The sequence below is a fragment of the Gadus macrocephalus genome, chromosome 16 (genome assembly GCF_031168955.1).
Source record: "Gadus macrocephalus chromosome 16, ASM3116895v1".
Lineage (NCBI taxonomy): Eukaryota > Metazoa > Chordata > Actinopteri > Gadiformes > Gadidae > Gadus > Gadus macrocephalus.
Window position 1 is genome coordinate 11,233,030 of NC_082397.1, and position 15,000 is coordinate 11,248,029.

Here is a 15,000-nt window from a genome sequence, read left to right on the forward strand (position 1 = left end):
CAGAATGAGTCTTTCTAACTTTGAATCCCAGCAGACTTCCAGAGGTATATCCTCTTTGGATGCAAGGTTACGTTTATGAGATCTAATGGCCGCCGACACAAACCTGAGTAGAGCTTGCTGTCTAGTCGTGTGTATGTGTGTAGGTGTGTGTGTGTGTGTGTGTGTGTGTGTGTGTGTGTGTGTGTGTGTGTGTGTGTGTGTGTGTGTGTGTGTGTGTGTGTGTGTGTGTGTGAGGGTGTTTGTGTGTGTTCTGTTCTTATATACAATATATCTATGTTTTTTTCTGTGTGTGTATGTGTGTTTTTTTTTCTCATATGCGTGTGTGTGTATGCGTTTGTGTGTTTTGTGCATGCACGCGGGCTAGCGTGCATGCGTGTATGCATGTGTGTGTGTATGTGTGTTTGCGCTTACACTCTGCCAGTGTGTCTTTGTGAATCCACTCGTCCTTGGGAAGAGGGGTTGATCCCTGGTTACAAGCAATCAATCAGTGGGCAGAGGACCACACGGAGGGTCACCAAGACGCCGGCCCCCTCTCCATCACCCCAAGAAGGCCACCCTGCTCTGGGGCCCACGAAGGGGCCGGCCCGTCCACCAACACCGCCACAAAAGGCACAAAAAAAGCAACAATGGCCTTTTTTTTCCTCTGAGCCAGACAGAATAATATACCTCAAATCCTTCCATCGCCGTGGGTGCATTCAGGATGTGATGCGGGCGAAACTTTCTAATAAAAAGTCCTTGGACATGTTCCATGCTAATGTCTACGTGGTTGTCCCTGGCGGGCGCAAGGCTTCTGGAGTGTTCCTTCGACATATCTGATTACGTGTGAGTATGACAGGACGAGTGTTCATCGGGCTGATAATACTGGTAAAGCAACGCAGCAATGTCAACCCGATCCACGTCGCAGGGAAACCTGAATGAGGGCTGAATGATGCTAAAGTGGTGTTTATTTAGAATCGTTTTCATGCCTCATGTCAGCCATGAATATCATCATTTGAGGCTGGGATGACTTCCCACAATGCACCTGGGGGGGCTTCCATGACTCATCCAGCTTCAAGCCCAAACTCTGACACTTTGTGGGGGGGGGGGGGGGGGGGGCGGGGGGGGGGTCGAGAACCATCACAGGCGTCATCGTGCATTTATGGCCTAATGAGCCAATTACTAAAGCTTTTCATTTCCCCAAACAAAAAGAGAAAATAGAATGCCCCAAAATAGGCAATTACCTCCCAAATCAGGAGTGGAGCGAGTGATGGAAGCTGAACATCATCGCACTCACAGCTGTGATTATGGCACCCTTCAAGTCGCGACAGAGGGATTATTACGTCGGAGGAGTCGATTGTGCCGTTGATAGGAGGTTGACACAGCGGTGCTTCGGAGAGAGGGAGGATGGATGAAGTACAGACAGAAAGAAAGAAAAGATGAGTGAGAGAAAGAACGAAAGAAAGGCTTAGCAATCAAGAGGATGAAGGATGAAGGGGAGGATGAGGAAGAGAAGGAGGGGGGGGGGCTGGAGGAAGGGGGTTGGGGGATTCAAGCGTGATGGACTCAGGTGGGAGTGGACGTGCAATTAATCAACATTAGAGCGAGCACTGGCTGTCGGTGACCCGGACACAGTGAGCCGGCGGAGTGAGTGAAAGCCACGCGCTGATCAAACACAAAGGCCCTCTGCTGAAGGGATCGATCAGGATGACACACACTGGGACGCGCACCAACACACACACATACAGGTATGGGCACGCACACACACAAACACACGCAGAAGCACGCATACATACATACGCACTCACACACATTAACACAGACACGTACACACACGCATGCATATGCACGCATGCACACACACACACACACACACACACACACACGTGTGTGAGTGTGTGGGTGCGAGTGTGTGTTTGTCGGTGTGTGTGTGTTGTCCATTTGTGTAGGTATGTATTTGTGTGTTCTTGTGACACGTGTATGTGTATGGGTGTGTGTGTGGGTGTGTGTTTGCGTGTGTATGCATGTGCGTATTGTTGTGTGTGTGTGTGTGTGTGTGTGTGTGTGTGTGTGTGTGTGTGTGTGTGTTTGTCAGCAGCAGAGTGGGTGTGGGTGTGCGTGTGTGTTGTGCGTGTGTGTAGGTATGTGTGTGTGTGTGTGTGTGTGTTCTTGTGACGTGTGTGTGTGTGTGTGTGTGTGTGTGTGTGTGTGTGTGTGTGTGTGTGTGTGTGTGTGTGTGTGTGTGTGTGTGTGTGTGTGTGAGTGTGTGTGTGTGTGTGTGTGAGTGTGTGTGTGTGTGTATGCGTGTGTGTGGGTGTGTCGGTCTGTCAGCAGCAGTGCAGAGCAGATCTCTCCGTTCTACTTCCTGGCTCAGGGTATCTGACAGCTGGCCGTAAAACAACCTCAGTGTGGTTCTGTCAACGCCACCTCTGACGGATGGCTCTCTAAATAAAAATTAAAGTTCTTGAACCCACTGTTTTTCTATTGCTCTTCATTATTTATATAGAAAACTAAGTGGCAAGCCAAAACACTCCCTTCAGCTGCCCGCAGAGGATCCATAAATCTCATAAATCTAATCTGTCTTCTTCTGTGGAGACGGATCACTCCATAACTATATATATATATATGTGATTCTCTCTGTCTGGCTGGGCCACGGCTCGTGGCTGAGCGGTGTGTGTATCTGCAGTATATGTATTGTGACAAGCTGTCTTGATGGACCGACTGCGACGCCCGGGCACAAGTGGCAAAACAGATGATGCAGCGGAGTGGTTGGGCGCTGCAGACGGAGAAGGAGAGCAGAGATATACGAGGTGGCTCATGGGCGAGGAAGGGCCCGCTCTCCGACAGTGATCCATGACGTCTCACGCCGCTGTACGGGAGTTTGGTCTGGGGGTGAGGTTTGATGCTAGTGTCTGTCGACGTGTTCAGGTGCACTGCTGCCGTCACATGATGCAACAGGCCATGTCTCGCCCTGGAAAAGTAAACAGGCCTCTTAGCTAGTAGGCTTTGTGGGAGGGATCAGGGGAACCTCGGTGTACCCCGTTTACGGCTGTCCCCTCGGAATCACGGGAGCCCGTACGAAGGGAAAGGTCCTCAAAACGATTTTGCAATGTCAAAATAAAAGTCTTTGTGGTGTTTGGGTGGCGAGCACACGACCACCTGTAGTGATGGCGCCGGGCGCCATTACACATCACCGGGGTGAACGCTGATAGAGCCGGCTCACACGGCCAGCGGGCGGGCCGGGGGGGGGGGGCCGCGGGGGGGCCTGGGAGACCGCTCACACCGTGATAGATGAAGGCAGCACAAACCTTTCCTCATGGCTCAGGGCGGATGGCTCAAGCGGGTGTGTGCGAGGCCTGCCGTCTCTCAGGTACCGGAGGCTAAGCCACTATTTTTAAAGACTATATGTTACCGCTGCTGCACTCTGGGTGCATTTTACCAGAAAATAAGGGAACTGGATGCTAATGAAAATCCGCTGTAAACGGCGGCGGTATTCCGGGAACTAGCCGGTAGACACTAACAACGTGATTCTGCTTCGAGGTTCACCACGAGGTCCACAAAAACAAGTAGTCCGAGAGATGGCTGCTATGATCTACCAATATGGTAAGTGAATACATATATCAGAGCATGCCCTTTCCAGTGTGGGACAAGCTGTGTCGTAAATAACACTCGTCCAGCCACTGCCGCTGCTGCCAGTCATCCACAGAACTCAGCATAAAGGCCGGGGAACATGGTCGTTGTGTGAGTCACTTTACAGGAAGCTGGACTTGTCAGTCCGCTGCTGTCAAAATATTCTGCTTCTGGAGCAAAAAAAAATTGAAGCTTACATTGCGGCCTCTAACCTGGTCCAGATGGGCTTCCCACAAAAAAATGAAAGAAAGAAAAATGCTTTTTTTGGCTGTATTCTCAAATTTACCCAGTGGCTGGAATCCAGTTCTGCCATGCATGGGAACATCTGATGTCTCTTGTTAGTTTCACCTCTGGCTCGGGATGATTACAGAATCCACAAGCTTGACTCCGGCGGTATTGAAGAGAACTATGGAGGGTTTACGTTGACTTGAGTCTGCAATAGCGCTCGGCCCGTAATCATTTTAAGTGGAAAATGTGTGACTTTGTTGCTGAAGACCTTCTGGAACTGGAACTGGTTGCCCTCAGAGGGGATTCCGAATCAGAATTGCTTTAATTGCCTCTTATTGTATACAAGGGTCAAATGATTATGCTTTGTTCCTCAACAGCCACATAACAGCAACAATACAATATAAAGTTAATAGATAGGTAAAAATAAAAATAAGTAGAAATAAGTAGCAAAAGTAATAATCAAGTGGTAGTGGTACACAACACCATTGGGTCTGCCGACAAAAGACCCATTCACCTCTGTCCCCCTCTGTCAACACGACCAAGGATATCATTGTTTTAATTGAGGATACTAAACATATCTGGCACTAATAGGCACCATTCTCTGAATGGAGTGAGGGAAGTTTTCAAGGTCCTTGCATGAATCCCAACCTTTGTTTGGTTACCATGCAACCGTGCTCAAGGCCTATCTCCCATTGAGAGCGAGGAATGAAAAAAGAATGTCCACTTATCCTTGGAACCTCTATTTAACTCTGGGTAAATATCCAAATTGAATGGATGTAGCCCTGTCCTTCCCTAGTATGGCTGCCTGTACTGAAGCTCTGCAACCAGGAAACAGTCCATTAGATGAGGAGGAGAGGCTTCTGTTGTGCTCTCAACCGCATCCATTCATGTAAACCTAATGGGCCCATATGTATATATAACTATATATACGTATATAGATATATATATAACATAAATATATATTTCAAGAAATATTTTGTGTGTGTGTGGGTGATTGTGTGTGTGTGCAAAGGCGTGTGCGAGTGTGAGTGTGAGTGTGTGTATGTGTGCACATGCGGTTGTAAGTATATTTATGTGTCTGTATGTCTTTGTTTGTGCGCTTGTGTGCACGTTTGTGCGTGTATGGGTGCATTTGCATGCGTGTGCGTGTGTGTGTGCGTAATGGACTAGGGGCTGAGTAGCAACCGCCACTTCCTCTCCATAAAGGCCGTTCCCTCCAGAGACGGGCCAGGAGAGGCCATGGTCCACTTCCACTGTTCCTGCTGAACGGAAAGGTTAATGCTGTGTTTCCACAGGAAGAGCGGGAGAACACATGATGAAAAGTATATATATATATTTATAGATATAAATAAATGTCATTTTCATATTGTGATAATGGACAGGAGGGGAAGCCGTGAGGAATGGCAGGCAAACATAAAAACGGAAGATGAGAATAAGGGTACACACACGCACGCACGCACGGACGCACGCACGCACGCACGCACGCACGCACGCACGCACGCACGCACGCACGCACGCACGCACGCACGCACGCACGCACGCACGCACGCACGCACGCACGCACGCACGCACGCACGCACGCACGCACGCACGCACGCACACACACACACACACAGGGGGAAGAGACGTCCATAAAGGTCACTGCGGTGGCCAATAGCCGTCCCCTCCCTGTTTGCGTCTCAGCGGTTGCGGCGGCGGTTGCGGCGGCGGTGGCAGCGGCGGTTGCGGCGGCGGCGGAGACTTTTAATGGGTAGCCCCTGATCACTGGAACGGACCAACGGGGGCCGTGGTGAGATGGCCATGGAGTCGGGGTCATCATCGAGGAAATACAGTGATTATATGAGCCTGGATGGGGGGGGGGCTCAAATAAGGACTGTGATTAGAGAGAACCAGTAGGAGTCAAGCAGACATGGACATAGGAAAGGAGAGAAGCAGTAGGAGTCAAGCAGACATGGACATAGGAAAGGAGAGAAGCAGTAGGAGTCAAGCAGACAGAAATAGGAAAGAAGAAAGCAGTAGGGGTCAAGGAGACAGACCAATAGGAAAGGAGAGAAGCAGTAGGAGTCAAGCAGAAATAAATAGGAAAGGAGAATCAGGGATGTGGAGCACGAGTGGCTTTTGTAGAAAGTCAGAATTCCCAGAAAGTGAAATGGATCTCACTTCCCCCTCTTTTCAATTACCTTTTAGGGAACGGTGGTGGTGTTTTTTTGGGGGGTATCCCAGAATGCCGCGGTAGATGTGAGCAGCCAATGGCGGCAGGGTAAACAGAGCCCTGGTTTGAACGGGCGGCTCTCGGGAGGGAGTCCGTGTGAAAGCATGAATGTTCTGCGGGCCGCCGGTGGCGAGGAGGAGATTGGACTTTCTCCAGGGGTGAACATTCGTCCTCAAACACCGAAGTAAAGGGGAAATGGCGATTTGATCTCTGCCAACGTTTCACTCAGGCATTAACACAAAAACGCTCCTCTCTTTTGCTCCATTTTTGACACGAAAGTTTGAGCAATTCTGGGCGTTAAAAACGGTGTCCTCACGTTTAGAATCAAATAAAACCTGTTCGCTCCGACAACCGACACCTGAGGAGAGAAAACGACTGAGTATGGGGTCGGTTTGAGAGGAATGGAGCTCTGGACCACTGCTGCATCTAAATGTAAATAAGCCTATATCCCCTCTCATATCATCTCCATCTAGTTATGCACGCACTCAAGGTCGCCTGGCATCTGAGCCAGAACTCAGCGACCGATCCCAAAGGATTGTGACGGGTGTTTTCCGATTCAGGTTTTTCCCCGTGCCTGTGATTCCGCTCGCTGTAACCTTCCCCTCCCTCTGAAGACCTATTCAAGGGAAGGACAACAAGAAGCAGAAGGAACAATTCCCTTCACACGTTCCAGGCACGCCACGCTGAACGAGCCGTTGCAGTTCTCTTCCCTTTCAACGCGGCAACAAGCATACAAATGCCGAAGGTTTCGGTGCCAGGTCAATTCTGATTTTCTGTTTAGTCCTACCCACTTCTGCCCGTTCACTTGATGTGTGAATGGCGCTCCTTGTTTTTGTACTTTCTTTGTCTCTTCCGTTCGTTCGTGTCCAGAGCAAAGAAAGTTCCCGTCATGCGGTTTCTATGGCGATAAGAACGTAAAAGTTCTAAACGGTCGCTGTGCGAACACAAACGTCCCAATATAAAGAGGCTGAAGGCCCCGTGTGCCAACAGTAGACCTGGCTGCCAGCGTGAGCGCATCTGAACCAGGCACACCCCCGTGGTGCTCGCTCTGTGTCCCTCAGGGAACCAGAAGCAAACCACAGGATGAAAATACATTCACAACACGACGCTCAAACCGTGGTCAACACGGAGTCTTGTTGTGTGAGAGGAGAAAGTGATGAATCGGCCATCAACGCTGAACACTGAAGCCAACCCTGGTGGAGGGAAGGGCGGCTGCGCGTGGAAACGTCTTCACCTCGGCCCCAGTTCCCTCCACCGTCGTCCTCAGTGGATCACTATGGACCACTGGGTGTTACCCATGGAGTGCAGCAACCTGCAGCATTGACAGACTAAATAATGATCAGATACTTCATTTACATTCAGGACTCTCTAGTCCAAAGCGACTTACAATCAGTACATTTGTCAGAAGCAAGAGAAACGCCAATATATCACTGTCGGTACAGTAAGGATGTTCATAGAACCAAGTGCCAAGCACTAACAATTGCTAGGCTTACCCCTTCCCTGTATACAAACAATGCTAGCTAGGATAAGATGCTACACAATGTTAAGTAAACATTTTTAGTGCAATGACGTACATCATACAATTAGTCCGTACATTACGTGCCAGGACATACGACGATACAATAAATACTGATAAATACTGATGCAGTCTGTGACACCAAATCTACCTCCGACTCGCCCCAGCCCCTCCCGGAGCAGGAGTGTGTCTAGAGCCACCCCACGGATCAGACCGCTAACACCGCTGTGTGCTCTGCCCGTGCTGCTAGAGTCGCTCGGCTCCCCCCAGCAAACAACTCCTTAGGTTATATCACTCGCTCGTAGCCAGGGCTCTGACGCTCTGTGTACCCGCCGCACTCCGACACCACCTTGGACCCAGTTACACCGCCGGAGACGGTCTGGGGCTGTTCTGAAACTTGAGTAGCTGCAGTCCCCCCCCCCCGTCCCCCCCCCGTCCCCCCCACCAACCACCGCATCCCCGAATGGCAGCGCTGTGCCGCTTGTCAGTTTTCCTCGCCTCTCATGAAAGCGTCTTCTATCTAGTATTCTAATTACCCAGCATGCAGCAGGGATCCTCGGTGCAGCTTATACTCTCTGTGTGTGTACGCCACTGTGTCTCACTCGCCTTGTTACCCCCCCCCCCCCCCCCGTCCCGTTCCCTCCTCTCTGCTCCGCTCGGTGACTCAGAGGCAGTTGGCGTAGAGAGCGTCCATCTTTATCTCCTCCCCATCAAACACCACTGCCCCCTCTACCCCCCCTTTCCTTTGTAGCCGGTTGCCAAACAGTATGTCTGTTTCAGCCTGCCTGATAGCTGAGCCACTTCGCTTGACACACACATACACACTCTCACACACACACAGTCGCACGCACAAACATATACACACACACACACACACAAACTCACATACACACAAACACACACATACTCACACAAACTGACGCACACACACACAATAACATACACACACTCACGCACACACACACACACACACACACACACACACACACACAGCTATGGGCTCTGAGGCTGCTGTGGTCTGGATCCTCTACTCTGATCTCTCCTATACAATGGAGAGCAGACAGACTCGCTCTTTCTGTTCTTACTGTTCATTCTTTGAGCTTAGGCTGCTGGATAGAGAAAGGGAGAGAGCGAAGGGGCAGAGGGAGAGAGAGAGAAAGAGAGAGAGAGGGGGGGAGAAGGAGAGAGGGGGGGAGAGGGAGAGCGAGAGAGGAGAAAGAGAGAGAAGGTGTGAGGGAGAGAGAAAGAGAAAGAGGGAAAAATAGAGTGTATTTAATTTCTTTAGACCGACTTCACGTTCATTAATCAAAGTCAGGCAGCCTTGCAATACTGTTTGGCTTTTGTGTAACACACTAAATGAAATTACACCTTCATTGCTAACCCCTTTTCTTTCCAGTTTTTTTGTACCAAAGGATCAGCCAGTGAGCGATGATGTGGGCAGATGCCGTGCAGAATTATTCCTGTTTTCCCCTGTTTTTGTGTTTTGTTTTGATTCTTTTTTTTCCAACCAGTTGTCCTAGAATTTACTTTGCCAAATAAACCCAGAGCGATGGCGGCCAGAACAGCACGCCCGGGAAGGCAGGGATTAATGATGCAAGACGCCCTGGCCGCCGCGCCTGGACCCACCGCGGGTTCGATCCCCGGCACCACTCACACAACAACGTCCGTGAACGCCATTTGGCAAACGGTCCGAAACGTTTCATACCTCGCCTGCGATGGTAACAAAACGCGCGCTTTCACTCTTCCCTTTCATTTAATTAATTCCCTTCGTTCAACCTTTTGGTTTTATTGGGAGATCGCGCTTTGTCTATTCAACCCCTGGGGATGTTTGCAAGCAGGCCGCTGCCTCGTCGCTGGCGCTCCGCCCCAGCTGGAGCCCGTACTTAAAGGCGTGATTTCATGTCTTTCAAGCTTGATTGCGCTCAAACTTTACTGGCGTAACAGTGTCAGACTGCAGTGGGTGGTGCTCAAGTGCAGAGGTCCCCCCTCCCTTCTTCCCTTTCCCGCAATGTTTAAAACTTTCCGGGGATGAGGATTTGCCGACAAACGCGCAAAACGTTCGACCAATCGATACATAGTGGGCGTGCTGACCGGATCACAGCAGACGTTTTTGAAAGAGGCTGGAATTGGTTTTGCAGAAATGAACAGTGTGGAAATAATAAGGGTTATTTTTAACACACAGGCATGCAACCGTATTCCAGTAGTACCCAAAAATTAAATTATTAACCCTAAAAAAGCATGGTCATAGTTAATATAATTTGTGTTTGAAATTGTAAATAATTATACTTGAAGAAAATACTTTTGTTTTGAGAATTCTTTAACGAGCGAGGGCGCTCATTTCGTTCATTAACGCCTCGTTTCCACATACGTATGTTTTTCGTATCCGTGCTTCCGTAAATTTACGGAAGGAGTCGCTAGTGTTTTACGTACGGACATGAATTTATTTACGGACAAAAGATGGGTGAGCATATGATAATGGCCGTTTTTAGGAGACCGGTACTTTGGAACATGAGGATCGACATATACAGAGATAAAAACAAAACCAACCAGGCTTGGAAAGAGATCGGTGAGGAGTTTGGCCTGCCAGGTACTTACATGTTTTGTGAAAAACATAAAAACTTTCTTACGGTATCTCCGTAAAACGACGGCAAAAGTAAAATTTTTTGAACGTATATTACGGACATACCGGACAGAAATTTTACGGAGGGGAGGAGTCTCGGAGGAAAAACGGACATTACGGAGAATCACATAGGAATGAATGGACTTTCGGTCGGAGACGGTTGGATCGCATACGAGAATGTACGTATGTGGAAACGAGGCGTAAGTTTTCCGCCTCCTCGTCCCTTCCTCCTCCACCCCTCCCCGTCCGATTGGTGAGAGGAGAGGAGTCGTGCGTCTCCATGACGTGACGTGGCGTCCGAGCGTCCGAGCGGGAGAAGTAATAACGGCGCCGAGACCAGATTAGGAGCACAGACGGCTGTTGACGTTGGACGAGAAGTAAACTCATTTTGTTGTTTCTGCTTTCTCATTCCCCCCCGCCGCGGTCGTCGTGGCGGCGGCGTTGGTGTTTGTTGGTGGTCATTTCCTGTCGCAATGCAATATTTTATCTTACAATTATTATACTCCTCTCCGACCGCTGCTGCTTCTGTTTGTATTTCACCGCCGCTGGCGTCAGCGGGGACAACAGACGACAGACCTAAGACAGAAGCAGCTGGCCTCAACATCAGGGCGGTATCCCGATGACAGAGGACCCAGAGCACGTCCAGGGCTATCTGCTAACAGCGCAAATTAAATTAACTTTCTCAACTCACGGAGCCGGCTAAGAACGGCACGGCGGCGGCTCTGAGCTATAAGTGCCTCCCTCATTAGAGCACATGTGCTGAGTCTCGGTGAACCTGAGCGTCGCCTTCCATTACGCAGGAGCGCTCACCCTATATGTCCTGCTTCATTGCAGTTCACCGGGCGACGGTGTAGGGAGCGCTTTCTGCTCCGAGCTTATAGGCTGTGAATGAATAACCTTCATTCAGGGCGCCCCAGTCCTCTGAACCCGTTCGATGTCCAATCCCCCCCCTCACTATCCCCGCTATAGTGCTGTGACTGTTAGGAAATTTAATTACGGCGGTGGAAGACTTTGAATCAGATGGATTATCCACGCTGGCTGTGTGTGGCTTTGTTTCACACTGTGTGTGTGGTGTGTGTGTGGCTTTGTTTCAATAATGTGTGGTGTGAGTGTGGTGTGTGTGTGTGTGTGTGTGTGTGTGTGTGTGTGTGTGTGTGTGTGTGTGTGTGTGTGTGTGTGTGTGTGGCTTTGTTTCAATATGTGGGTGGTGTGTGTGAGTGTGGTCTGTGTGTGTGGCTTTGTTTCACTGTGTGTGTGTGTGTGTGTGTGTGTGTGTGTGTGTGTGTGTGGCTTTGTTTCACTGTGTGTGGTTGTGTTACACTGTGTGTGCATGGTGTGTGTGTGTGTGTCTGTGTCTCTATGTATGTGTGTGTGTGTGTGTGTGTGTTTGTGTAACGTTGTGAGTGTGTGCGTTTGAGTGTTAGCAAAAAAAAAATAGCTAAAGAGAAACGATTACAAAAACGGTATCGGATTTTTCAAGGATGAAATGACCCATCATTCTATTCCAATAAACACAACCAACAAACAGCCTCCCCCTTTTGTACCGTTCAAAAGGTAGCTTCAGGACATCGGGTCCGATACACAAGCCCTCTTTTTCCGCACTAAGTTTGTTGCCAAAACTTCTGTAGTTCCGGCTGGTTTGTGGTTCCAACACCACGTCCTCCAACCCCCCCCCCTGCCGCTGGTGTGTGAGTCTTCTGCCCGTTCAGCGCCCCTCCCTGTGCCTGGAGGAGGAGGAGGAGCCCTGGTCCTTGTTCTCAGTGTTTCATCCCTTGGATTTTGGGGAGCTTTTCCCTGCCCTCCTGAGGGCTTAGGGTGGCGGTAGAGGGGCGTGGTATAGTGTGGGCCTGTGAGTCCGTTAGAGACCAGGATTGTCTAATGGATATACAAGCACAATGGACTGGAGTTGAATTGTTTAAACGGGTGGCGGACAGGAAGTGAGTGAGTTTGTTCTCCGGTACCTGTACCGGACAGATTGTGGGTATGATCCTCTGTCCTTGAGCAAGACGCATGACGCGATGGTGAGCGAGCTGTCACCCTGGGAGGATGATAGCGCCCTTGGTGGGTGAGTATGTCTGCGTGCATGGGTGACTGTCAGACATAACATAAAGCATTCTGAGTGCTGGTGCTGACTATAGAAGGGCTTCATTGATGCGGTCTATTCACCTTCCCTTCATCAAGATAAGAAGAAGTGAAGTGGCTAGGCTTCGAGTCCAACAGTATATCTCCTGCCCTCCAGTGGTCAGAACGCTGTGAAGGCCACTTTACGCCTGATTAATTGTTACCTGTGTCTGGGCTTAGTTTTATAACATTTAAGTGAGGCTTTCAACAGGATACACCAGGTGTTCCTGTTGAAAGCTACACTTAAATGTTATAAAACGAACGAAAGGCCTAGAACTCATGCAACATAAACACTTAAGCGGGGAAATTATGTCTGTAATTCTAGGTCATCGGTTTCATCACCGCTACTCAACCATGGTTTGAACGCACACACACCCAGAGCAGACACAAAAACACACACAACCATATCTTTTTTCAAAAGACTTGCTTGAAAAATGGGTTGGCTTTTGAAACCCTATGCCTGAATTTTCTGTTATATGTTTGAACACACACACAAACACACACACACACGCAAACACACACACAAACACACACACACACACACACCCACACAAAAAAGAAAGAAAAAGTTTATTTTTTAATAATGCAGGCGTTGTCAGAAGTGTTGAAACAGGTGTCAAAGGGAAATGGGTCATCGATGTTTGCAGGTTCAAACATGTCCGTGATTTATCTCACTTTCAAGAATGCTGTTCTCAATCACGGTCTGACAGGGCCTTCATAGCAGCCTCTCCATAATGGATGAGGCCACTTCAGATCTACGGAAGCATCTCCCCTCTGAAGCCGCGCGGTGTTGAGAAACATTGTCCTATTATTGTCAATAAAGATGCCAGCTTTGAATACGGCGGCATGTGTTTCTTCCCCCGAATCCTAATATTTTTTAATGATGCCCAGTGTCTTCTATCAAGTCTCTTCTCACCATGTGTGTCATGAACACAAGGTGTTTTTGTTGCCGCCTAACAGGAGTTCAGGTGAACATAATTAATCGTCCCTCTTCGCAAATCCGGTTTTGAGCGGTATAAATTTAGACTTTGAGTCATTGGCAGGCTTAGCTTACACACTAGTGGTACGAATCAAGGGAAGACATTTTTGAAAAGCCCAGAGCGAGACACTTTCAAATCCCACAGTGACAAATCTGCCTATGAAGACAAGCCTGAGTTTCAGGCATTTAATCCATTTGTTCCCAGAATATTCCGGAGAGACGATACTCCAGGCCTGTCCTCTAAAGTCGCACCGAAACTCGACAGAGTTGGCATCGGCATGCACATTCTTCCTCCTCCTATAGGCTCGTCCTCATCTCAATCCAATTCAAAATGGCGGCTCAATTTTAGATTTGATTGCTGATATGATACCAGTCGATTAATTATCCGATAACCTCTCGTCTAATTTAACCTGTGACATAGCATTCACTCAGTTCATTAGATAAGATTATTCCAGAAAACTGATATAGATTTACAGACATTATCAATTACAAAAGTTCTGCATAACAGAGGAAGTAATTACAAACCCATGACAGGTTTCTGAAGCTATTATCCATAACCCCGGAAAACGTTTTACATAACCTTTTGAGAGGAACAGTTGATATATTTGGCTATTTTAAAATTAATTCAATATAGATTATTTTGTTCAAGGTTGTTTCGAACCTCCTTCTCTATTCTTCAACGACATTCTATGAATTATAGCCGCAAATATCTAACATATAAATATATAAAATAAAATGTTTTATAAATAATTCAAATATAAATAATTGAAACACATGAGTCTATGGAGATTTATTTCCCTTACCTGGAGTGGATGCCATCGCCTATATCTGATCTTGGAGCAGCTTAAATGCTCTATCCTCTCAAGCTGTGGGAGCCTTGGGCACTGCTAGAACCTTATCAATACAAATGAAATGAGTGTGTGCGTGCCGGTACGTGTGTGTGCATGTGTCTGCATGCGTGCGTGCATGTGCGCCATGGGGAAAGCATCGCAGCGCTGATAAATTGCATGTCTCTGATAATCACCAGGGTAGCACTATTTCTCAGCACAAGGTTCAAAGGGCCTGTATTTTACGACCAGGTGTGAGTGTGATCAGCCATTACAAACCCCAAAAATAATGGTGTCAACCCAGATGTACCCTGGATGGATCGGTCTACCAGCCTACCATGTAGCATACTGGGAGTGTGTGTGTGTGCGTGCGTGCGTACGTGCGTGCGTAGGGTGGAAGACGGTACCAACTAGCCTTACTCATCCATCACACATCGAGGTGGACGAGCCCACTTGTGATGTCACCGAGTCAAAGGGCAGAGCAGATCTTGGAACAGCCCGTCATGGCTGATCACACTCCCACCTGGTGGAGAGATAGGCCCCCTGTTAACGGAGCCTTACAGGACTTCTGTTCATCTGTCACACGCTGAGGTCTGTGTGATGTTCCGGACATCTCATATCACACCCTCCTGTTGAGTTCTTCCCTTCTGTCCGTCCCTCCTCTTCCCCCAACACACACACACACACAAACAGAGGCACATGCAGACATACACGCATAGGCACATGCACACACACACACACACATAGGCACATGCACACATTCACACTTGGGCACATGTACACATACTCACGTACACACATACACGCACACGCACAGCGTACACGATGAACGTACACAAATAATCTTCCCACGCCTTATATAATAAGGACGCGGTAGCAGCCCATGTTTGC

The 15,000-nt window shown here is 48.7% G+C and overlaps 1 protein-coding gene across 1 annotated transcript in view; it reads left to right on the forward strand.

Annotated features, from left to right (window-relative positions):
• rtn4rl1b (reticulon 4 receptor-like 1b) overlaps positions 1-15,000 on the forward strand; it is a 123,394-nt gene that overhangs the window by 37,104 nt on the left and 71,290 nt on the right. The gene's annotated exons all lie outside the window — the stretch shown is intronic.